The sequence below is a fragment of the Vidua macroura genome, chromosome 1, assembly GCF_024509145.1.
Source record: "Vidua macroura isolate BioBank_ID:100142 chromosome 1, ASM2450914v1, whole genome shotgun sequence".
NCBI lineage: Eukaryota > Metazoa > Chordata > Aves > Passeriformes > Viduidae > Vidua > Vidua macroura.
The window spans coordinates 21,203,565-21,230,510 of record NC_071571.1 but is presented as its reverse complement, the minus strand read 5'-3'; the positions used below and the strand labels follow the sequence as shown (position 1 = coordinate 21,230,510).

Genomic DNA, 26,946 nt, shown 5'->3' with positions numbered 1-26,946 from the left:
GAATGTCATTGGCTGGTTTTTCTTTGCAATGATGCAAGGATGTAATAATTCCCACATTTTTCTCTCAGTGACAGGAGGAAGGTATCTTTAAGAGCTGGAAGGCTGAGGATTGGGACCTCTAGTTTCTCTAAGGTGATTTTAAAAGATTCTTTAACTCCACACACTTCGTATTACTAAGCTCCTTAAAGATTTATGAAGTTTATGACAATCACTTTTCTCTGTGAAATTTCCTTTCTGCTCAAGTATTTACAGGACCAAAAAGTTTTCTTTTCCCCCCCCGTCAAGTCAGCAAATCTTATCCTGTGAGAATTTCTGAATGAAAGGGGGAGATTAGTGTTTCAGGAACATACCTTAAACTCACTTTAGAAGCATTTACTGGACTTCCTGACATGCCTCCTATCCAGCTGGCTGGGCAGTTATTGCCCTGCCTCCCTCTGGGCTTCAGCTTTATTTTATTGGAAGGAATTGGGAAAAAAAATTCCACAAACAAGCTTTGAGATGCTTTATATCATAAAATCCCACTTGGGATGTGATTGTTTTTGACTAAAGCAGGGAGCTTCACTTAATGGGATTAATGACATTTCCATCTGCTTAGAGGATCCTCCTTTTCTCTCCCTCTCATTGACAGGGGAAAAAAGTTCAATTGTAATTGTATTGCAGGATAATACATCCAGTGGCTTTTGAATCAGTGCCCACAGCTATCGCTGCCTCAGCTGTACAGAAGACAGCCGACTGCCCTCAGGGGTTTTACCAAGACCTATTTCTCACCAAGACAGAGAATATTTATTTTGGTCCTTAGATGCACTTTGACATTTACAGAATCTTAGAATATACTGAGTTAAAAGGGACTCATCAGGATCATCAAATCCAACTCCTGGCCCTGCACAGGATCCCCCAAGAACCACACAGTCTGCCTGAAATTAACAGCTCCTTTTTTATGTCCTGCTCAAGATGTTTGGGAAAAAATGCAAAACATCTTATTTTTTTTAACATTAGCTCTTCACAGAAAAACACTTCAAACTAATTTCCTTTCCTACATCTTTCAGTTTTGGAGTATGCTTCACTGTGATAGTGATGGATCTGCATAGCAGGATCACACAACTGTTTTGCTAGGACAAAGTAAGATGTAGAAAGACAGCAAAATACAGAAATCCATTTTAAAAATAATAACTCCCACATCACTGCACAAATTACTTACATTATGTTTTTGACATTAGTACAGTGTGCTTCAGAAAGTCAGTTATCCTTTCACCCTACTCTCCAAGTTTATTTACCGTCACTGAGCTTTGTTTCCCCAAAATATTAAGAGGGTATTAAAAAGGGTTTTTTTTTGAGATTGAGAACTACATGATTAATATGCTGTTATTGGGCTTTTTCTTTTACAGCATAAGTAATCCTTAGTTGTACTTTTCACATGTATGTTTTGTTATTATAATTGTATCTGGCAGTAAATTCATAGTTAGAAAAATAGCCCTATTCATAACAGTTTCTAAAATCAAACAAGTCTTAGAGGATGGTGTAATTTTAAAAAGCAGATCATTACTCAATTATCTGCCCAAACATGTGTTGTTATTTAAGGTTACTTGGCATTTAACACTACCAGTGACTTTTTATGAGGTGAAATTAAAATTCTGTGCCCTAAGGAGCTTGTGAAAGGTTTCATCAAAAGAAAAAGGTGCAAATGTTCATAAGCATGCCTTGTTCAAGTCTGAGGCAGAGATAATATGTGTGACACTCTATATACTTAGAAATTTTCTACTTTATTTTCTACTGCCCAAAATCTGTTTTATCTTTTCATTTCTCTATCAAAGTCTTTTATGCAGGCCTATGTCAATGACAATCTCTCCTTATGAAGGAGTAGAACCAGCAAAGCTGATCATCCACCAGGATGCCAAACGCACTTGGTGCAGGGTGTGTGAGGACTGGGGTCCTCACAGAGCAGCCCACTCAGCATCTGAACCATCCCCACCATGGAGTGCTCTGTGCCCTCCCCCCTCTCCTTCATCTATGGGCCTCTATACAAATATGCATGATTTCCCTATGTGTGTTTAATCTTTGATATTTAATTCAACATATGAAACTATTAAACAAGTAGAGTTGTTTTAATGAGTACACCAGCATTTTTTCCTTATATGGATTTGAAGAGAACTGGATAAATTTTACTTTTACTTTAAACATTTTCAATGGAAACTTGTATTTTCAAAGGAACTGTAAAGCTTGCAGAAACTCTTCAACAAGGTGAGGCATTATCTTCTAAATAAGTTTTCATTTTTTCATAAGGAATCCAAAATATTTGGAAGGTTGAAATTAATATTCTTTGGTTTTGCTGCAAGACTTGCAGAAAGCCTCAGGGATTTTTATTAGGAGCTCTGTCACTTTAACATTTCTTCATGTAAATGAAGCTCTTGTTAACTTTAACATTTCTTCATGTAAGTGAAGCTCTTGTTAAATGCTATGTAAGGTTAAATTATGCTCTGCAGAGATTGCTAAGAAGTTTGAGTTAAATATGTGCCCTCCTCTTGATTACCTGATTTTCTTAGGAATTCATCATTTCACTACTTCTATAATTGCCATGGAACCTAAGCAACTTCTTGAAATGAGCCAGAATTTCCAAAAAACCCCAAAAACTACAGAAAAAGAAGAACAGTAGCAGGAAGAAAAAAGGTTCTGACCAGTAGGTAGGAACAAAAATTTAATAGTGTACTCTTCAGAGTGTGTCCCACTTGCACATCATTCTTGGAATTAATCTGTGCTGTAAGAATACCAAGAAAAAAACAGCTAACCTCCATATTTCTGATAAAAGGAAATATATAATATTACATTACTTTTCATTAATATGTTACTTTTCAGTGCTGTCTCATCACTGTTTTTTTCCCACCACGTTGTCTAGCTTTCACCCATAAGCCAAGTAGAGGGGCCTCAGGGCTCTGAAATACAGCTTGAATGACGCATTAATCACTACTGAAAACTTACAGACTTCATGCTCACCTGGTTCCTTGGTGCCTACATCACTTAAGCACATTTTTAATCCAAGCATCTCCCAAATGAAGCCCTCCACAGGTTACATGCTTCCCAGAGGAGGAGTTTTGTTATTTAGTTCTTGCTAAGGACTGTTCGCCAACAGGAAAATGTATATCTGAAAAACACAGGTTATGTCCATATGGACAGGTTGAAAATTTGATCAAATGTTGGACAACAACATATCCAAAGTGTTCATTTTCCATAATGCAGCAGGCTCATGCCCAGTCTCTCCAAAACACCAGAAGAGAAAAGATGCAACAGTAGAGTCTTTTATGTAGAAAATGACTTAGCAAGCCTGCTGAAACATCCCCTGAGAGGCTAAACAAATTTCTACTTGTAATTCTTTTATATCTCCTTTAAGATGGTATTTTCTCCCCTAAATGCAATGTTGAAGTTCTACTTTTAGCATGTTTAAAAAAATAAAAGTTACATTTTCAAAACTGAAAAAGAAGTCTCTGTGAATAACCAAATCTCAAGAACTATAGCTACAGATACAGGCATTACACCACTCAAAAGTTTAAAAAAATATAGTGTTTGAGCTTAATAAAGCCAGCATCACCTGCAAGCCAGATTAGTAGGAGGGTATGATCTCCTCCCAAACTTCAGGGAAGGGTCATATTTTCAGGAGTTCATAACTCAGTTGTAAAATATTAACAACTGTTTTCCAGACTTCTCTTTGGTACACAAGTTTCAGTCCAGAAATCCTTCCATTTAATCAAATACAGTTCACATTAAGGGACAAAGAAACCAATTTTTAATCTATTTACAGCGTTTTGTTTATAACACTGAAGTTTCACCACTGAGAATCAATGTAAGACATAGAATACAGTAATGTTTATTTGTACAAATTGAAGAGCAATGTTAATTATATAAGTACCTAGTTTTGCATACTACTTTTCACCAGTAGATTTCATGAAGTCAGATGTCATACTCCATGTTAATTAGATGAGCACCTAGTTCTGTGCAGTACTTTTTACCAGCAGTTGCCAAGAAGTCAGGTTTGAGGCCTCTGATCTACAATCCAAGAAATAAGTTGACTTACATATAAGCTGATCTACCAGACTGGGAACTGAGGTAGGAAACACATCTGGGGATCTTTACTCTTAACTGGGCCTGGTCACCACAAAGCAAGTTACATGTGCAATAAAAAGTACAATGTATTATCTTCACACATGAATGTGTATTACAAAGTCAGGTCTGTAACAGCCTGTTCACCCTACACAGCTCCAATCATGGGTGTAGCCATGGCTTGCTCTGGCCCAGAGAGATCAGCAGCTCTACATGGCTCCAGGGAGGGTCTAATTTACCTCTCAGGGGCACCAGGAGTCTGTCATCCATGAGCTTTGGAGCATGCCATGCTGGTATGTTTCTTTAACAGTAACAGGAGATTATACTTATAATTATACTCACAGTATAATTATTATACTGTTATAGTATCCTAAGAAACAGGGTTTAGTTAGAGATTCTGCAATTGTCCTAAACACCTAGATATCTAGATATTGAACCTACAAATTTTACTGGTACACAAATTCAATTCCCACTCATCCCCCTGCAAAACAAAGCAGAGAACAAAGTCACCCAGTATTATCCTTCACCTGAACACCTCTAATAGCAATAGTTTTGTAAAGCTTTCTTTTACTGAATCTATTGAATAGAAGCATTGCACACTTCATACAATATGTTGTGTGAGATTGTCTTCTGTTGTAATTTGTGTTCCTTAGTCTGTAAACCATACAAAAATAATAAAGTTTCTAAAAAAATTAAATAAAATATAGTGGTCTGATTCCTTGCTGCACTATGAAGCTTAATCTGCAGTCTTCAGTCACCTCTGTGAGCTTATTTATATCCCAGGCCAAGCATGCCTGTGACAGTACAGAAAGAACATCTGTTTATGTAGAGCAAACATTTATTACCCATTATGAGGACAGCACTGGAACAGAGATAGAATTAATTACAGTAAATTTAGCAGTATGAATTGAAGGACTTGACTCTTATTAGCAAACAGAGGAGAGAAGCTCAGCAGGCAGATAACATCTTTTATAGACAGGGATCATATAAATGCCCATTTCACACTTATTTAATCTTGCAAAAACACTATTGGGGGAAAAAAATGTTCCTGAAAAGCAAATGAGCTATTCTAAGGCATTCAGACAGAGTTTGTGTTGAAGAGAGCTCTGAGCAGTTAGGATAGCCTATGATCCAAGCTGACAGACCTGCTGGGACACAACGGAGCCCTGAGTGCCCCATGGACAGATGCAGAGCAGTGCTGCCAAGGCGCCTGCCTCACCCCTTTGGGGGTGTGCCAAGGTAGGGATGCATCAGCATCCATGCTCTGCACCACAACCCACATGTGGTGCACACAAGAGGCTGCCTGGGGTAAAGGATGCCAAGTGGGGCAAGGAAAAGCGTGCAGAGCCATGCAGGCAACCTGCCCAGGTTTTAAAACCTTCAATAAGGTTCTGCAGTGAAAAACAGTGTGTGATTGTTGGCATACTGCCATTCTCCAGAGGTAAGAGCAGCCACCAGAGTGGTACGTTCTTGTGAAGATTCCTGAAAACGAGACCACCAGATCTGGGAACCAAAGTGTTATAATACCTTTCTCTTTATTTCCTAAGAATGCAGCAAGACAAAGACAAATTATTAGTAATCCATCAGTTGATTTGAGATGGGAATGTAATAAAAAACCAGAAAAAACAGCTCACTCTCCCATATCTAAAAACCCAACCAGCCAAAATTTCACCTGTGAAAAGATCTAAGAATTAATATACTGACTGACTGGGTCCAGCTAGGTTGGAGGGTAGATGTTGAAATTTCTACAGGACTCTCTCTGAAACACAGGCTGTATCAGAGAAAGTAGAGCAGGAAATACTTCCTAAATTATTTGGAACCTCTTCTTTATCTTCACAGATAGGTATATTTCTACATATTGGCATCTAGTGCTGGAATCTTTTTCCCCTAATAAGGTACAGGTGATGAGAACAGCACAACAATGAGGAAGGTCCCTTGCACACTGTCTGTAACACTGTTGTTAGGGAAAAACTAAGAAATGTATAACTGCTTTCCTAGTTTTGTAGTCTTTGGTCTATTACTGAGTAATTGGTGCTGAGGATACTGGAATAGGTGGCAGTACCCTGGTTTTGTATAGTCACTTTTTTCATAGCTTGCAGGTAGGAAAACTTTAATTTAAAGCTTACAGATAACATACAATAAAAATAGCTATTGACTTTATTGGCATTTTAGAATGCAAGGTATTTTTAGAAATTATTTGGAACCTCTTTATCTTCACAGATATTTCTATGTTGCTTGTGAAAGAATATAATTTAGGTGCAAAATGTTTGAGTTAATTCCTCTCTACAAACTCTTTCTTACTTATATCTGTAACTTGATGATAAACACCATCAGTTGCAGAATTCTGTAATGTAATCTTTAGTTACTCAAAACACACCAACATGTCTCCAAATTATTGCAAGTCATTTAAGTGTCCAAGTTAGCCGGTAACCCTTTGTGAAACTGAAATTTGGGCACCAGGGATTTTGTCACATAGCCTAAGTGTTCATTAAAAATGACAGAAAGAAAAAAGACATGGAAAAAAAAGTAAATTCTGAATTCTAAAATCTAAACCCAACATTTGGTTGAGACTTGAAAACCATAGTTTCATTTGTAGTTTTCTCAGGATATCAGCTAGAAGTCAGCATAAGTGTACACAAACAAAGCACAGATCTGGAAATACCACTGTGTCAGATTCTCAGCTTTTACCACAGACAATGCCAGGGTGTGTATATTAAATTGCTGTGGCTTTAGAAATGACACTGTCTTCCTCATCCTTCATCCCTAACCCCCTTGCACAACTAGAAGGAACCCTAGCAACACCAGTTCCTGGCCTGGCAAGTGCATTGTCCAGACCAAAACACCTAAAAAGTAATGTTAGTGATTAGAGGGAAACCACTGTCCCATGGCAGCACTCACAGAACTGTCTGTCATGATTTTCTATCATCAAAGGGCTAAACAGTGATCAGTGTATGACTCTACAACTGTTTTCATGGATATTTTATAATTCAGACATCATGTCTCCCAAAACTTATCATATGTAAATAACAAGATGCATTTAAAAGCCTGTTTCTTTATAAAGCACTTAAAATGTAGGGCACTCCTGTGCCCTATAGCTGTGTTCAGATGCTTCCAGGTCAAGTAAAATTTGTAGCAAAATCAAACTGGGTATACACAGTCACCTATAGTTCCTTTAAGCAAGGCCACCTCAGAGAGGTAAGAATAATAGTTTAGGAAATATTGAAGAGCCTTTTTTCCCAGCCAACATACACAAATCTACAGCTACTTTGTTCCCAGAGTGCAATTTTCCTGTATCACATCATGGAAATTGTTGCTTCATATGGCCTGAATTTTGGTATATTTTTAACAGTGCTTCCCTAATGTCACTGTTCATCTGCTATTATAAAACAATACTTACTGCTTGTTTACACTTCTAGCTGATTACATTCATATATTCTTCATAGAACAGTTTTCTACAACAATTCAGGAGCTACAACCCCAATAAACCAAAATAATAATCCAGTACAATCTTTCCCATCCTAATAGTTGGAATTTATTTCTATGCAATTTCTGGATAATTTTCAGCCTTTGTAAATATTATCTAACACTCTATCATCTAGGGAATGTTCTAAAATCAGATTCATGCACATATAATTGAGCTTTTTGTTTGGTTTTGCTGCAATTTCTATTCTGTAGCAAATATAGCATTTATAGCTCTGACAACTCTCAGAGTTTGTACCTTATTTGAAAGTCATGTATTTGCAGATGGATAAAAAGTATCTCTGTATTTTAGTTGCAGTATTTGCAATACTTGATCCTTGTGGTGATGGCCAACAGTCAATTTCATCTAATGATACTTTCTATAAGGACATTACATTTTTATATCCATAGACCAACCTCAACTTCTTTGAGTTAATTTCTGATAGCACCTCTGGTGTACATCCTCTAAATGTCCAGTTTTCATGCTACTGCTGCAGGATATCTGCATTAATGCACTTCATTGAAGTCTTTTAGACTTCAATTTAGACAATCTGGATTTGCCTTTACCACTGCTGGTGAATCTCAACAGTTTTGTCAAGCACCAGTTACAGATTTTCCAGTTACAGTCACCTTGCCACTTCATCTCATTCTGCGTGCTTTCAGGGACCCACGTTGAGTTTAAATCTCTAATTCCCTGGAAAAGCTCTTCCTGCCTTCAGGAACTCTGTATTAGGACCTAAATGGTTCAAATAATCAGGCAGCTAACACCAAGCAAGTCTCGAGATAAGGATGAATAGATGGGAACCCAAGGAAAGAGGCAGAGGCCACAGTGGGCTGGAGAAAGGGCTTCTGGTTTAGGCAGTCTGCAGCTTTTCGTGCATGTGAAGAATTGCAGCTGCTGATATTGTCAATATGCCAGAAAAAGGAGCAGCTGCAAGAGAGGAAGGAAAGGAGGACTTTATAGGACCTCCTGACTTGACCCCACACTTCTGTAGTGTAAATTTTTCCTCCCTGTCCCCTGCCATTCTCTACCCATAAAAATTTGATTACTATGATTTCATGCAGGTGAAGCAAATTTCAGTTTTAAGGCTTGAAAGTTGTTTCATTTTCAAACCCTGAGGGTTTACAGTAAGAGAGTGGGAAATGAGCTGTGAGAGATCATGGGTGTGATTTTACATGTGGGGTTTTTGGCCACTCAGTTTCAGGAGCTGGCATTTTAATACTGCTGAAAGAACTCCACACTGAGGATTGCAAGCTATCAGGTGAATGTCATAAAATGAAATACCATCTCTGCAGGATGTGGTTTGTCTGTGTTAAATTTCACATCTACCATTCATAAGAGCATCCTTGTAAACCTAAAAAATTCAGTGTTAATGTTAGTATGTATTTAAATAAAAACATTAATTAAAAACCTATTTTAAAGCCTGTTATTTCTCGATTCACATCTTACAGAATAAGCTATGACTTTTCAGCATATAGAGTGACTATAAAAGAGAAACTGCAATTTCCTATTCCTATGTAGTTAATTTTTTTTCTGAGTCCTTATTGCTTATCTAATGTATTTCAGTCATATAATTATTACATGTCCAAGGGAATGTACTGTTTCCATAACTAAGCTCTTTATTAGATATTTCTGTTGAAAAAAAAAATTCAGAACTTTCCATTCTATTTTTTTCCCTGCAATGCACAACTGCAGAGGTGGGACATATTCATGTTGCAGATTTCAGTTTTTTCTTCAAAAATCAGCGATTCTTTCTATTATTTAAAAAATTTTAATATTTTGTAGACAGCTTTACAGGAGATTTAGACAGGTCGTAAAAAGAACCATAGCCCTTCATGACAGCATTATGACCTGTGGGAAGCTGGGGAACAAGAGTATGGGCTACTGGGAGCACAAGGCTTCTCAGACAGACCTTGCTCCTGCCTGGGCTAAAGCACTGCCAAGTTTGTGAAAGGTTCTTTGACATAAGAAGCCTAGGGGCTGTATGAGAGGAGCTTGGGTTTGGTACCTACAGTAGGAGCCAAAGACAGACCAAGAGAGATGGATGTGTGTAGGATATGGATCCTGACAGTGGAATTGGCTGCGTGCTCTGATATAGACTTTAGTTTTCCTTCCCATAAAAAACATTCTCTGTGACAGGAAGAAGAGGGCTGGTAGGGCACACATCCACAGCTCACACTGGTAAAAGACTTACCAGTCTCAGTGCAGGAACGTTTTCAAATCTGAGTGTTCATATGTTATCTATGGACTATAGAACCCTGCTCTTTCTTCCAAATTATTCATTTTCTCTTGTATCAACTAATTCTAGTCCTTGAAAATATATGGTGGAGTCTTTCACCCCAAGCCCTCCTTCCTGCAGCTCACAAGGGATGACCACTGCTCTCTGGCTTACTAATTCCTTATCTAAAGGGAAGCTGTCCTGCAAGCGCTGCTAGATAAAAACACACTATCACACTTAATAAAAAATGAAACACAGGGACATCAGACAGCAAACATAAACACTCCCACAGACCTTCTGCCACCGTAAAATAATTCATGGGATTGGAGCTAGTGGCATTCTGTCCCTGATAATGTTCCCAGTTGGCTTACCAGCATCTATAATTTCCCAGGGTGCTTGCAGAACAATCCCAGCTCTAGTTTCAGTTCAATAACTTACTTTATTTGTAATCTGCTGTTAAGGAAGTTGCAGATGTGGTCAAGTCTCACTCACTGAGCAGAAAATTGTGTCAGGTATATCAGAACAGCCATCACTGAGCTCACTCAGCATTGTGGCTTTTCATAGAATAGTCCCAAAAGAAAAAGTCTAACTGCCATCAACTCATCTTTCCTTTTTGAAATGTCTTTCACAAATCACTGCAAAAGGTCTAGGGAACAAAAATCTTTCTTAGACAAATATGCCCAAACAGAGAAAATAAAAATAGGCTATGGACAACATTTAACATAAAATCCAATACTCTTCTATCTTCAAACCAGTAATTCTGCGAGATCATGTGGGAAACTACCAAATTTTCCGCCTTTTCTCCTACAGGTGCTATGTAATAACACAGTTTTCAGTGGGGGCCACATTTTTCTCGCTTTATGAGATTTTCGTAGCATTCTTATCACTCTCTCATTCACAAGAATCTTTTTTTTAAGAATGCTAATAATTGTTCTCTTAGAAAGTCAAGTCTATAGAAGAATATCTGAATGGAAAGCACAAAAAAGAGAGTTTTCATAACTGTAAAAGCCTTTTCTGAGAAATAGCTCTAAGTCCAAATGGGAAATAAGTAGAAGAGTGAGTTTGCATGTACTAAGTCCTTTAAAAGATACAGCTAGATACGGTGCCAAAGAAATGTCTATTATTTTCTACTAGGCATGTAAAAAACTATGACGAAGAATGAAAAAGAGAATTATATCGAAAGAAGGTGCCAATGGCAACCCTCGGGCGCCAGCAGAATACTCCTATTGCAGTCAGGGATTCAGAGGCACACAGCAGCATAACAACATTAACTCAGATGTTTCTGTTAAATTTCTTCTCTTTTGTTTTTCGACATCATCATTGCAATAGCCTTTTTACTCCCTTATGGGCAAAAAAATCCAACAGAATGTGAGAGCAACAGGTGAACTGAAAACATTTCTACACTTGAGTGATATGTGGCTTCTGCTAAGACCCAGCCAAAAAGGTAGTTCTCATATATAACATAACATGGGCTTTTAGGAACATAAATCTATGGATACACAACACAAAATTCATTGCAAAATTGACGTAACATGAACGAGCTGCTCTTAATTGAATGCTATTTCCTTTTTCCTGTTATTCTTTATTAAAGTGCATGGCTGCTCTGAGAATCTGTACTGCTAAAATGAGTTGCAGGGTACATGACACTCACTGCTGTACCATTGCACATTTTTCCAGGACTAACAAAAGAACTAGAATAAGAGTCTGAAAAGAATTTTGTTCCATTATAAACTCAGAAACTTAGAAGCTTGATTATTTCTTCACTCATTGAACTCCATTGCAAAAATAGGGCTGGATCCAGTGTACTTTGGATAGAGGGGAAATGCACTGGCAGCACATCATCGAAGAGAGTGTTTGCTGCACCAAATCAGCCTGAGCTGAGAGGTGAAAGCTACACTAGGAAAGGGATTTAGGGAAAGGGAAGTATTTTATATAAGTCATGGAAGGTACAATCAGCAATCAGGATCCAAATCATAATGGAGCTATCTTCTCTGTAAAACCTCCTGTAATTAAAATCGCCTAAGTTCAAAAGGGAAAAACAATGTCTTACTACATTCTTAGTGAAAGCCAGGATATTGTAGTATCATTACCTGAAAAAAAAAGTAGGCTGAAATTTTGAAAGTCTCTGATGATAAATATAAAAGTTAGCTTGAAGGGAGCCAAGACCAGACTTTCTTGCTGCTAATAAAGTTAAACAAAGTAATACTTATTTCATTAAGTGTGCCCTGGAATGTTTTCTGTTTTAATCTCTTGAGTCACATAAAAATACACTGTAAGTTAAAAATCAGAATAATTAAAGTAATGGCTATATTTATAAATGCTGCTACTTCTTTTGCCAGGTAATTTGGAGTGTTTTGCAGCAAAATAAACAGATGTTGAAAATATTAACACACTCATATGAAAACAGCCTCAACATTTAAACAAGGACCATTTGAGAAAAACACAAAAAATAAAATAAGGAATCAGAAGGAGAGAAAAAGTGGATAGAGGCAAAAATTATAAATGATGGATGAAACATGACACAACTGAACCCCCTCTGGTGCAGAATGCAAGGACAGCCAGAAATGCCCCTTAAGATGCTGTCTTCTGATAATGTGTAGGAGAGGGGTAAAGCCCTGGCATCAATACAGACACCCTCCAGTGCTAAAACTCCTAAGAAACACCATGGACATGTCCTAGGGGTGTTCCCACTCTGCCACTGCAAAAAAGGAAATGAGAAAAGATTAATATTTTCTCCCTTGCAAAGTAATCATTGGCACACTGCTCTCCAGGAATGTGTTGTTCCAAAGCTCATGGGGAAGCAAACTTCACAGGACAAACCAGTCCCATCCATGCCCTATCTCCAAAGGGAAGAGACACCTCAAGAGGGGTGTCTCTGCCTAAAGGAGACTGTCTGTGCCTTAGCCCTCTCTGTCCCTTTCCTTGCCTTAACCAATAAGCTGCAAAGCTGGAACGAGGATAGTCTGATCCAGAAAATGTCTGTTAAGAATTCAGGACTACAAGGGATTTAGAGTAGGTGGCAACAGATCATAGTACCCTTGTCACACAGGAAATCTTCACAACTCCTAAGGCTGCTGAGGCCCCTAAGACCAGGTGAGCTACCAACCTGTTTAGCATTGTAAACAACTACAGAAAACCTCCTCTGATGGACAGAGCTCCCAGCATCATGGGTCTGTCACCAGCCATCACAGTGCACAGGAGCCACTAACCACTCTAAACCACTCCACAAACTGCTTGACATTTCCAGCTTCAGATGTTGGACTTAAGAACAGAAAAAAAACCCTCAAATCCAAAATAAACATGTACTTTTCCCCCTTAACAAAAGTCATTGCTTTTTCCTCCTTAACTTTAAGGCTTCAAAATTAACCACAAAAATTTCCTGTCCAAGAATAAATAAGCCCCAAGCAATTTCATGACACTAAACACCCTCACCATCACTCATTCACCTTTCTTTAAAAGAGAAACAACCCTTATATGTCTCCTCAGTAGTTCTGTGAGGCCTGAGGCTCCCACCTCACTTACTTAAGTAATAGCCTAACTTTAAGCACTTAAACTCACGCAGGGCCCAAAGCAGTCACACAAAAATGAGAGTGCAGAGTGTAATGTAACACTTTGTACAACAGATAAAAACAATGTATTGTTTGGGTACAAATTCTGGCAAAGAATAAATTTTCCTTTTTAAAGGAAAGACCAATATTTTGAAATGAAATTCAATCCAAATATGAGCTTGGTTCTGTGTTCTGATACACAAACAAAACTCTAATTAAGTGAATAAATGTCATTAATGTGAGTGTAACACTGACATTAAAGACTGTGTGGAGATATTTAACTGCCTCAGAAGAGAAATTGAGGAATTGCTTTGTGGTTTTGCTGCTCAGTGTGAGCATTGACTAACGACAAAGTTATTCTCATCACTGGTAACACCTAAGCACAATAGAGTGTTGAAAAGCATGTCTGAATTATGGATAGAAAAACTTGATCAGTGGTATTTTTAAGAAGCCATTCAAACTTTCATTAGGAGGAATGCTGGGTACTGAGTGTACTGAGGCCTGTATGGAGTGCAGGCTTTCTGGCTTCAGAAATTTAACTCTTCCTAAAGAGTTAGCAACACTTTTCAATGGCAAGTACCTGAATGAAACCTTGGGTAGCCTGGGCATACTCAGACTAGCATGCAGTATCAGAGACATCACTGTACTTGTAAAAAGTCTTGCTAGTCTGGGCACACAAATTAGGTTTCCTTCCATTTATATAATGTCTAAAAGATACACTATTAAAATTTAACATGGTAAATTATCAATAAGGAGAGTTCTGGGAACATTTGGTGCTCCATATTCTTGACTGCCTTCATGACAGTTCTGCTTTCTAAGTATTAATCCATCTTCCTGTCTTAGGAAGATCTATTTCATCTTTCTACCTCTAGAACAACTGTGGTAACCACATCTGAAGTAGTTGAAGTGAATTGTCACACAATCTGCCTGTGCTTTGGCCATGCTTTAGTCCAGGGGGAATACAGTATGGGGCTGCACATCCTCCTCTCAGCTACCCGCCTCCTTCTTCTGTACCTGACTCATGCCGTACCAGAAAAAACACTCTCTGCTGTAGAGCTCCTGGTCCAGAGAGGTACATGACCTTGAGTTGTTTAATTTTAAATAGTCTTTGCTGAAGAACAGTTAGGGAAGAACTGATAGGTGACTCCAAGATACTGGCCTTTTTATAGTTTGGCACAGGGACGTGGATGGGAGTTCCTGCACACAGAGATTCTAAAATCATGGGGCCAAATGTGGCTGTATTGGCACTAAGGAAGTTACATCTGGGATGAGTTTGGCCCTTAGTTTGAGAAAATGAAAACCTTATGAAAATCTATTGCTGAGTTAATGACAAAGCTGAGCAGTAAGCAATTTTCCAGTAGGATCCAATACACATGATAATGAATTGTTTTCCTTCTTTATTGGCAGCCAGCCCTGTTTAATTGGGTTGCTAGAAGGTGGGAAGTGTCCAGAAATCCTGTTTTCTAATCCTATTTGCTGTTTGATCCTTGAACACACTATCTTTTAGGGCTGACTCTATGTGCACCTGTGATACACCAGCACAGCAGCTTCTCCTGACAGGTCTGCTTTGCCCAGCAGCATCCAGACACAACCTACACTGTTTCCAATGGGCTGGGGTTGGTGGAGAAAGCAAAACTGATGTCCTGCCAGAATGGTGGAATGGGACATCTCCCTAATGCACTAATTATTAACTTGAATGAGATACAGCTGGAGATCAGCTCTCAGAAGAGATGGGGGAAAGTCTGTAAGAATAGAGTCCCACTGAAAAATGGCTTCTGCCAGAGATAGTAAAGCTTGGAAGAAAACCCCACCTCAGCAAGCAGAATAGGTGAAGAAAACCTGTTCCCAGTGCAGCTATTTTACCCTGCACTCTTGAGAGCAATACCAAATGTACAACTGGCTTTCCAGAAGGCCTGCATGGGGCACAGGAATGTTCATTGTGAATTTATCTCCCTGTCCCAAATTCTCAGTTCTGGTTGGAAGGGGATGTGTTGCCCTCTCAGCAGATTTTGCCACTGAAATAAGTTTTGCTCTGTGTGCAAGATACTAGGAATCATTCTGTTGCTGTAAAAAATACTGGAGAAGAATAAAATACTTATTTAAAAAATAATTTAATATAATGCTCCCGAATGTTCACAAAAATGGAATTTTAAAAAGAGAATTAAAAAAAATCCACAGAAGAAAGGTTTTCTAATAACCTTTAGTTTTCAACCTCTTTCCTACCACTGAAAACAGTGGCCTCTGTCTAGCATTTAAATTTTCCTGCAGCTTCACAGACACTTCAGCTGGAATATCAAAACCCCATAGTATGTGCTGTTGCTTCACACTAACCATGATCTCATTATTATGATACAAATGAATGTATCTTTCACAGCAGTCATTATAACTATAAAGAACTCAATGGCTGTAGTAGCTCTAAAGACCTCAAACAACTAAATGAATTATAAACCATTCTAGCTTTCCTTAATCAGAGTGAACCTTTCCAGGTGTTCTTTAGTCAAATCACTTAAGCAGTGTCCAGGTTTATATACAAACAATGTTCCATTTGCTAGTTTATAGTTTCCTGTCCTTTACCCTCTTTAAAATGTGAGATTCAAATCTGCTACTTCTTAATGTCCAGGAATCTCTTGACTCTTGTGATCTAGAAAATGTCAGTGAAAGGATTGCAGATGTGCCTTTCCTAAAAACTTACATTATCTGGACTTCAGGCTCTGTTTGATTTCAGTGCATCTAGAGGTTTTTGTAGCTGATACTGCTGTTAACTCTAACACATGGGAGACTCTCACCCTCCCTTTCCTTTCTGCAGACAGCTACAAATGAGCTGCTCAACAAATGTTCTGTTTGCTATCATCCAATATCTATTCCTCACTATCATTTTTCATTGACCCAATGATTATCCTTTGTCTGCTGTGTGTATATATATATAAGATCATGTAACATTTATCACACTAACCACATACAAATTCCAGAACTGGACAGTTGTAAGACATTATTTTATGTGGAACCAAAGTCACTTATCTGAATGATTTGCAGATGTGATCTCAGAACTGCCTCCAAGTGCAGAGGGAGGAATGTTTACTGTGACCAAGAGCCTCCCACTCATGCTGGAGTGGGACCACTGTTTGCAGTGTCCGAGTCAGCCTCGGCCCCAGCTCCTAAGCAGTAAGGATTGAGAATGCAAAAAGTGATTAGTAAGCCTACTGCCACTTAAAGTATTATTTATGTTGCTTAACAATTCACTCCCTAAATTGTGTTGATTTTTTAAAACTGTCTTGAGGTATAGCAGATATATTTACTATGCATTATAGAAACTAATTTAAAAACCATGACCAACAAGGAAAAAAAAAATCTACCTACTGTGACATCCTTCTTTGTAGTAGTCAGCCCAAAGACATCCCCTGTAGCAGAAACAAAATTCATTTTAGTTTCCAGGTAGGAATAAACACCAAAAGCCAACTTAATTTATTTAAATAAATGCCATTAATGTATTTATTACTGTACCTTCAGCTATGGATGTTTATTTGTGCAGTAATAAAGTAGTGATTGGCAGTAAGAAATGAACCAATTGATGTGCATGTGCAGCACCCAGCAGACACTAAGTAAATCACAGGGGAAATGTGATTCTCCTCAAAAGACTGACATTTACAAGGAGAATTTAGCCTTTAAATGTTCAGTAGGTCTACAGTGGGATGTCATCACATCTTTTCATTTTCCCCATTTTGTTCTGCATGGTTCCCTTTGAGCTCCCCTATACTGAGTTTGGATAATGATTAGAGTTACCATCTGATAAAGCAGTGTGGTTTATAGATTAAGAGAAAGTTTATTTTATAGAGATTAAAACATATTAAAGCCAACAGATTTTAAAATAAGTTATCCTGCAGTCTCATTATTTGATTTTCTGCAGTACATCAAATTTTATATTCCTGGAGTAAACCATGTTTTTCCATAGCAAAACAGAGGCAAAACTGATCTTAGCCTATCAGATAAATGTATTTTCCACCAGCAACACGCACCAGTTACTTTGCTCAATGGTGTCTGTTTCTCCCTGACAACAGTCACGCTGTTTTCAACCTCTCAGTAACCCTCAGTTTATCTATAACGACAAATACAAACTCTGCTTTACAGCTAATATTTAAGCACGAATATTTGACGCGGACTCCCTAGTCCGCGATAGTTGCGGGGCAGGGACCGCACACTGTTATTTTCATTACCTAAAGCTCCCCGGGGCGCTCACCGTCCCGGAGCGAGCAGGGCGGACCCCGGGCCGTGGGCGCGGCCCGCTCCCCTCACGCGCGGGGCGGGGCGGCCGCCGGGGGGCGCTGCGCCACAGGCCACGGGCCGGCCCCGAGCGCTGAGGGCGGGCGGCGGCCGCGGGCCCGGGCCGGGGCAGGTGCCCGAGGGCGGCGCGGCGGCTTCCTGTCCCCTTCCACCCGACGAACGCAGCCGTGTGCCCGCGGAGCTCCCCCGGTGCGGTGCAGGCTCTCGCCTCCTCGAGGGGGCATCTCTGCCCGGCCACTCCCGCGGTGGGCACAGCCCGAGCCCGGTGCCAAAATTCTGCAGGCAGCACCCTGCAGAGATCCAAGGACAGCTCTTGGCCTTAGGGCAGGCACCTGTTTTGTTAATTCTGGTTTAAAGATAAAATCAAATTCTTTGGTGTCACTGAGTCCATTTACAAATTTATTTTTTAACTTATTGTAGAATGTTCATAGAATCCTAAAGTTGCTAAGGTTGGGAGAGACGTTTAAGATCATCAAGACCGAGTGTCAACTTGGCACTACCACTGGAACCCCTAAACAACTAAACCATGGCACCAATGCCAGATCCAGCCACCCCTTAAACACTTCCAGGCGTGGTGATTCCACTCCCTTACTAGAAGGGGGGGGGGTCAATTGTTAAGGCGTTCAAATGGACTTTAAAGATCTTCTGGTCCCAGTCTCCCCGCTATGGGCAGGGACACCTCTCACCAGAGCAGGTTGCTCAAGGCCTTATCCAGCCTGGTTTTGAACACTGTGAGGGATGGGACACTCGCAACCTCCCCGGGAAACATGTTCCAGTATCTCACCACCCTCACAGTAAAGAATATCTAAAAGAATATCCTAATATGTAACCTAAATTTGCCCTCTTTCAGTTTTCTACCCGTTGCTCCTTGTCCTATCACTATAGTTCCTGATTAAAAGTCCCTCTCCAGCTTCCCTGTAGGGCCCCTGCATATACTGGAACGCTGCTATGCGGTCTCCACTCAACCTGCTCTTTTCCAGACTGAACAGCTCCAACTTTCTCAGCCTGTCTTCTTTTCAGCTTCATGGTCTTCATCTGGACTTGTTCCAACTTGTTTCATGTCCTTACATTGGGGACACAATTCTCTGGCTTTTTTTTCCATGTTCATTTTTATATCTAGCTCCAACCTTTTTGCATTTTTTATTTCTATTCCCAAAACAAACAGAAAAAGTGCTTTCTTCTGGTTTGTTTGCAGCCTCAGGATACCATTCCAAATATTTTCATTTACTTTTTTTTTTTAATCCGCATATTTATCTGTGTCTTATTCAGAGTGAAAACAAATACTGGAATATTATGTCAGTTCCTCTCAATTCTTCTGCTTGACTGTGATTACACAGCACTATCTGAAACACCCTTGAGACAGTGAAGTGGTTCAGAAGTGCTGTTTACAGCCCCTGACAGAGGCCCTGTTCCTCTTCCAGCTCTGTCTCCAGAGCTGATTAAAGCAAGCACAGTATAAAATCAAAGTTGGGGTCATTTGTGCTTCTATCCTGGTCAAACTATACTTGGTCCAGAATTAGAGAATTCTGACTTTCTGGAGATTGTATTCACCTCTGAGAGTCAGTTGAGAGACCCGGCAGTCCTGGGCAGCTGGCTACAGCTGCCAGCCTGATTTGTGGCCAAAGATGATGTATTCTATTTTAAACATAGTAGTTAAATTAAAGAATTAATCTTTTTTTCCCCCCTGGGACTTCATAAAATATCATAAACAGGTAGAAGTTAGACCACATATTCCTTGATATTTCTAATCTTTAGGCAGTTCTACAGCTTTTACTTTCAGCTGTGCCAAGAAAGCACTGACTGGCACATTCTGCCTAAAGCTGTCCCAACCTTAGTGGAAGACAGTGTCACCTGAAGGGGAGAACTGCAAACTTTCTGTATCTGAGATTAATTTTGTGGGATAAAAAAAAGTTGTTAATATTATCTACTTGCCATGAATTACACGTTCAAGTGATGACATACTAAATCAGAGAAAACATTTAGAAATATCAAGATCTGGTGGTTCATTACTGATTTTTTGTCTCTTTCACAACAGTCATAGTATCAAACAGAATCATAAGAGACCTTCCTTGAAAGAAATCTGAATTTCTTACAGCCATGGAAAGTTTTCTTTCCTGCTTACATTTTGCATTGTAACACCAAGTTATATTTGCTCTCTTTTTGTGGGAACACTGTACAGGTGGCTGGAGAGCAAGTAGAACTAAACCTTGAGAGGCAAGTTGAGAGCAGATGAGTCAAAATAATTGGTAGAAGAGACAAAATTTTTATTTAAAAATATTATGTCCTTTGTTTTTCTAAGTTAATATCGGGCATATGATTCATCCAGCAATGTGTGATGCTCATTTATTCGATGACCTTGCAAAGAAGTTGTATCCATTTCCTGTGTATGAATGGAACCAGGGGACCTTACAGTGAACAGTAAGGGACTGTGACACAGACCAAGTGCTGAGAGGCAGTGTACATTAGGTTTGTCACAGTGCCACACCACCGTGATGACACAGCTTCCACACAGGAGCTGGCTCCTCTCTTGGCAGCTCAGAGCTCAGGCAGAATGAACATGTGTCTGCCTGCACCCATCTGCTCAAAGTGTCTCAGATTTCCCCAAAGGTAAGAAAATGCATTATCATGCAGAGCATGCAGATTGCTCTATGAGTCCTGGTTCACATTTGTGCAAATGTTACTGATTTCCATGTATTTCTGATTCATCTTTAAAACAACAAATTTTCAGAGTTAACTAGCTGAAGCTCTGCTCCTAAAATACTGTCCTCCTGCTGATTTTCTAGAATTCATGAGCAGTTTCCTTCTCTGGATAGAGTGTGGGGAACTGATACTTCTTGATTTGAAGAGGTTATTTAGGAACTGAGTAACAATTCTACGATGAAATGAAGTCATTTATGTCTTTCCTGCTGGGTGCGTGGCAGTGAGCATGGGTCATGCCATCTTGTGCAATGCACAACTGTGTATTAGTATACACACAAACAATCTGAGCTATAATTCCAGTTCCCCACACTCCCTCTGAGAAACATAAATGAATCCCAACAGAACAGGATTTTGCTCTCCTGACTATACCAATAACCATACCACATCCTCCAGAATGTTCTTTCAACAGTGTGTTTATGGGATAAGTTTTCCCACTAAAAATCACTGCAGGAACATTCTCTGTTCATCAAAACATGAAACCAAGTGGCTGCTGCTTCTTGAAAAGCATGAAGGCGTTGTTGTGAATATTGCTCTAGTATTTACAGGGGAAAGGAAAAAATAGCAGCCTTTTAGAGAGGTTTAACTCAAATCCCCATGTGCAGCAGTGTTGCCTCCAGCCTAAAGCCAATGTAGTTTTTGATCCTAAGCCTTGCAATCTGAAGTTATCCTGTGGTTCTGCAGTTGTGTTTATTTTGGAATATACACAACAAATAACAAGGGGAAGGATATACGAGATAACACAGAGAACTATAGGGAAAGGGGTTGCAGCTCCAAGGAGGGGGGAACTATTTGCATGTGGCCTCTGAAAACCAAAAAAAATGTCTGTAGATAATATTTGCTTTTTCTATGCTCCTTTGGGCAAACAAAAATAAAGGACAGAGGGAAATTATGTTTTTTCTAAATTATAGCCCTGGGTTACTAAGGATCAGATAATGTTTTAATCAGTTGATCTACTGAGGAGGGGAGCAGAAAATTTTAGCCTCAGACTCTGGAGAAGGTTGTAGAGCAGACAGGAAATCCACACACTGTAAATGAGAATCTGCTGTGAGCTGGGTGAAATGCTGAAGTTCTGTTCTGGGGGGAAAAAATACCCACCATCTGAATTTGCTTTCATCTCAGTTGGAATGAAAAGTTAGAATTCATACTCCCCCATATACTAAGTATTCCCCAAAGCTGAGTTTTGGGAATACAAAAGTGGCCTTATCAGAACACTTAATTTGGGTGAAGTCATAGCATTTTGTCTTGATAAAGTCAACAGACTTTTTTTCAGCTTTTGATCTGGAAGCTCTTTGACAGAGAAAATGATGGAAGCCTGTTCTCTGAAGGATGTATTGCTCCCTCAAAAATCTCATGGATTGTTTTTTCAAGCAAGCGGGGGCAGAAGTTAATTGAAATATAACTCTGCAAAGATGGCCAGCTTCACAGTGATCCAAAAGCCACTAAAACATTTTAGTAAAAGGCAGTGTGTGACAGAGTGACAGCAGCTTGAAAATCCTTAGTGCTGGCAAGGATGCGACATTTTATAGACTTTTGCACATATATATATTTGTGCTACAGTATAATGAAATCTATTGGAAAACTGCTATATTTTCCAATAACATTTTAAATGACCACAACTAAGCATATAAGGTAAAAGAAAAGGCTTGTTAGTACCTGAGCAGTTAATTGTGACTGGTCGTTTGTTTTTAGTGGTAACTAGCATTTGTTCTCCTGAGGTCAGCTCCTCTAGAAGATGCCAGGATAGCCTTGCTTAGAAGCCAACAACCAGGAGTGAAAAAAATAAGGATGGAAGTATTACAAGTAGATTAAATGTTATCAGTGGGAACTGGGAAAGAAAGAGCAAGAGAAAGTGTTACTGCCCTCAAGGGAATTATAAAGGCAGCAAGCTAAGGAACCTGCAAGCAAGGAAGAGCAGGATTCTGACTAAGAGCAAGTGAAAACACATTATCTTGGCCCAAAAGGTCCACCACTGCTGATTTTCTTGAAAATGAAATCAAATGCAGATCCACATATTCACTAACAATTAAAGAGATTATTAAAAAAAAGTTATGTAACTAAATGCAATAAAAACTTCACAGGTAAGCAGGTAAAGAAGAGGGGATTATTGGCCACAGCTGATAGAAGCAAAGTGCACAGAAGAAGCAAGAAAGAAGAGTGATGAAAGCAGTGATTAACTGTAATTGAGCTCTTAATGGAAACAGATTAATTTCGGGTTCTACAGGAAAAAGACATGAAATATTTACTCTATTATCTTGTCTGATACCAAGGAGGAAGGCAGTTATTTTAAAGGAGATTCATATGGCTGATAGGGAGGAAGGAAGTAAGGACAAGTTTAAATTAAGACGTGGGAAACCAGGGAAGAATGAAAAAAACAAACACTGTCAAGGAGATGAACTAGGTGACCTTGCAGGTGTTCTCTATCACATGCTTCCTCTTTATGAAGAGAGCAGGGTCTTGGTAACAGATATTTAGAATGCCACGTTAGTGGCAAACTTCAGCAGACTTGTCCTGCTACAAAGAAGTAGTCTGCTTCTCTGCAATCTCTTTAGAATAATGAAGATACTAAAATGCACTCAGAGTTTCAGCAAATCAACTCTTTAAAATACTGTCAATGAGCAGAGGTGCAGCTTTTCTCCTCTTACTGTCTAAGTATAGTGGTATCTGAGTTGAGAATTATTTTGGTGTTTTTTCCAGCTGCTTTGTACTCTGCTGAGAATAAACAGGATAATTGTTTGGGCTGATCTGCAGTCATTTTGCACAAAAGCCATCCTTTCTGTTGAGCGGCTTGCATCCAGTTTGTATTTGTGGGTCACACTCCAGTAGTTTGCTACACCCTTACACTGGGAGATACCTCAGCCCACTATTTTCTTTAATCCTAGGCCAGTTTGGTTGGAAGGAATCTTAAAGATCATTTAGTTCTTACTGCCCTGCCACGGACAGGGACACCTTTTGCTAGATCAGGTTGCTTAAAGCCCTATCCAACATAGCCTTGAACACCTCCGGGGATGGAACATCCACATCCACTTCTCTGGGCAACCAGTTCCAGTGTCTCACCACCCTCACAGTAAAAAATTTCCTTCTATATATAAACAAAATCTACCCTCTTTCAGTTTAAAGCCAATACCTTCTCGACCTATCACTGCACTTCTTGATTTAGAGTCAGTCCTATCGTGCCTCAGGGCCCCCTTTGAGTACTGGAAGGTCACTATAAGGTCTCCCTGGAGCTTGGCTAAAAAGCCCAACTCTCTCAATCTGTCTTCACAACAGAGGTGCTCCAGCACCCTGATCATATTTGTGGCCCTTCTCTGGACCCGTTCCAGCAAATCCATGTCTTTCCTATGCTGGGGGACCCAGAGCAGAATAGAGGGGAAGAATCAGCTTTCTCAATCTGCTGGGCATGCTTCTATTTGTGCAGCTCAGGGCATGATTGGCTTTCTAGTCTTCCTGAGTATATTGTCAGCTCCTATTCAGTTTTTCATCCACAGATACCCCTAAGATCTCCTGTGCAGGGCTGCTATCAATGCAGTCATTGCCTAGCCTGTGTCCGTGTTTGCCCTGACCTGACCTTGTTGATCTTCATGAGGCTTACATAGGCCCAAATCTAAAGCCTGTCAAGGTCTGCCTGGATGTCATCCCTTCCAGTCAGATTACCAACGGCATCACCAGTCAGCTTGGTGTCATCCACAAATCACTGTGGGTGCACTCAATATCACTGTTCATATCCCCAGTGAAAATGTTAAATAATATTGGTCCCATATGGCTCCCTGAGGGACAGCACTGCACTCATTGCTGGTCTCCATCCAGACATAAAGCAACTATTTGAGTGCATCTCTCTGAGTGCGACCATTCAGCCTTATCCATGGAGTGGTCCACCCATCAATTCCATGTCTCTCCATTTTAGAGACAAGGATGCTGTATGGGACAGTGTCAAATGTTTTGCAGTAATCCAGGTAGATTTGAACTGGGCTGTTCTTGAAGTCCCAACATTGTGGGGAAAAGAGAATGAGAAAACATCAGTCGTTGCATTCAAACCTGTGGAAGTGTTGAAGAGAATTGCTAAGGGAATAGCCAGACAATCAGAGGAATACTATGCACTGTTGAAGACAAAGGGTACTAAGATGCTAATCCAGTGGGGCCCCCCATTGTCTGCATTTGGATGAATTGGATGGGATTTTTGCACTGCATACCAGTGTCTTGGATTTGATTTCTTGCAAAAGAAGTAACTGAGTACTGTCTGGTGCTGTACAGATGTATGTGGGAATCCAGCTGAGAGCTAGTAATGCTGGCTCTAGTCAGCCTGGTCAGGTGCTCCTTATCCCCAGCCTTTTCTCTCTGAGAACACATATGTTGGAAAAAGCACTGCATTGGAGTTAAACCTCCTGTCACCAATCACAGAATTACAGGTTATAATACCCTTCTAAGTCATTAATTTCAGGCACATGCAAGGTAGTTGCTTTCTGAGTTCCTTTTGGCTAACAAGAGTGACTACCACTGTGGAGATGACAGTAAGCTACTTTCTAGTAGTTCGTCCACCGGTCGCTTCTTTCCTAAACACTTTTTTTCCCCCCTTCTTGCCTGTATTCCTCTTTATTTGCAGTCATGCCCTGACTGTTAAAAAAGACATCTACATTATGGCACAACAGGCATGACTGCTGGAAAACATCTTCTCTAGAGCTGCACTTCACCCCCTCTTTTCCTTCTTTGTTGGGCAACCCTCTCACTTATGCTTAATCCCCAGCCCCTGCACGAGAAGCATTTTAGAATCCCCCTTCAGGTTGGGTATATGGCCAGAAGAACCCTTAGGCAACTATTTCTGTCTTTTATTTTCATGCAAAGAGCAAAGTGTTTCAGTACAATGGGAAATAGTCTTATTAAAATTCATGTCCAGTTCTGCCTGAGTGGATTTATCAATAGTAAAGCAAATGCACGTCCTCTTATATTTGCATTAGCACCAGCAAGAGCACAGGGTGATTTCATTTCATGGGACACGTTCTCCCTCTGTTTAGAGGGGAGATCCACAGTAACAAATCAATAGGTTGTCTTAGAGGCTTTCAATAGCTCCCATAGCCCAATGGAAGGGGCAGCTCCCAGGCTGTCTGAAATTCACTCAGATATAAAAGGATGCAAAGAAAACCATGCACTTCTAGGACTATGTACTCTGACAGCCATGCTCTTTGTGATGTAAGGTCATGCCAACACTGAGATGTCCTGCCCAAGGAAAGTAAATGAAGGACATCAGTTGACATCAGCATTGCAGAGTTTTTTAAATGATTGGAACCTGTGATTACTGAAACCATCCAGTGCAATTTTCTCTAGCTCTACTATCATCATCATCATCTCATCATCATCATCATTATCATCATCATCACCATCACATAAATGAGTATATGCATGTGTTTTAATGAAGGAAATACAGTAAGTGGTTGACCTCTGAAGGACAGCACATATGTAGTGCCAGTTTCCTGAAGGATCCTGACCTCTATTTTGATTTAAACAACAGACCTTAATGATATGGAAGCTGTTTTTTCAGAATCCATTGGAGGTAGAGGAGGTTCTGTACTAACGAACTCCAGACAAGAACTCCAGGCAATGTTTACTAGTCTTGAGAAAACTGACCTTTCATTAATGTTAGTGGCTTCTTTGTGGTGCATCAGCTTGCTGCTCAGTGTTTGTAAACTTCTCAGTCGGTTCCGCCAGGGTCTCTGGAAAGTGTGGAGAGGCCACAGCTCCCCAGTGGTGCAGCTGACACCCAGCTCCTCCAGTCTGTCCCTTGCTTGGACAAATCTCAGTAGCAAACTAATCTGAAACACCAGGATCCACTACCAGACAATTTGTGAGCAAGGTGGAGGCGCAGGCTGATCAGACTAGCTGTTGCAGATTATTTGTCCAGCTTTAGCTTTATAAACAGTATGTAATCTGCCACTGTGTGAGGGTGTGGGAGACAGTGTGTACAAACACAATGGAAAAGCCCCTGAATACATGCTGCCTTGTAATCGACTATGTCCTAGAGAGGGTAAGAGTAAACATTAGCAAACAATTCTGACTTTCCCCTAACCTTTGCAATGAAATCATCCTATAATTTATGGTTTGATTTTTTAAAATGACTTTTTATTGGATTAAAAAGCTCATGTGTGCATAAAAGTTACTCAGTCAAGAACATATATATACTCACAACTCCTAAAGACTAGGAAGACTGGGGTCCTTTTTAAATTTCCCCTCCTTCCCCCCCCCCCCCCCAAAAAAAAAGAGAATCATGAAGAATGTCTTGTGTATGAGTTGGAATCCAGACAGAAGTAGAAAAAACCTTGCCCTTTTTGTGTTTTCTGGCATTCTACTATCTTTTTAAAGTTATGGTTTTTTGTGTCAGCACTCAGCAGATTTTAGGTGAGATAAAGTGTCCATTCTTTTCTTTTTGCCTCCTTTTTTCCACCATAGCATCTGGGATCTTAAAATGTAAAAAACCCTTTGTGATTTATCAACCCTAATTGTCTTGCAGTGGGGTTTCAGAGAGATCATTAGCACACTCAGACATAAAGCAGATGTTCCAGTGATGACATGTCAGCAGAAGGGAGTGTGTTTCTTTTTACCTCCTCTTTCTTTCTTATTCCTTATCGAATCTCATTCCCCTCAACACATTTGTCATTTACAGGGGT

The 26,946-nt window shown here is 39.8% G+C and overlaps 1 long non-coding RNA gene across 3 annotated transcripts in view; it reads right to left on the bottom strand.

Moving 5' to 3' along the window:
- Positions 1-17,605, bottom strand: part of LOC128814989 (uncharacterized) — a 31,619-nt gene extending 14,014 nt beyond the window's left edge. The window contains exons 1-6 of one of the 3 annotated variants that reach the window (XR_008439534.1): positions 17,527-17,593; positions 17,329-17,408; positions 16,673-16,713; positions 3,899-4,035; positions 2,989-3,136; positions 2,121-2,752 (exon numbers count right to left, since the gene is read on the bottom strand). This is a non-coding gene — a long non-coding RNA (uncharacterized LOC128814989). Of the gene's footprint in view, positions 1-2,120; positions 2,753-2,988; positions 3,137-3,898; positions 4,036-16,672; positions 16,714-17,328; positions 17,409-17,526 lie in introns of those variants that run through there. The other 2 variants (XR_008439535.1, XR_008439536.1) reach the window with 2 other exon arrangements.
- Between the last annotated feature and the right edge of the window lie 9,341 nt (positions 17,606-26,946).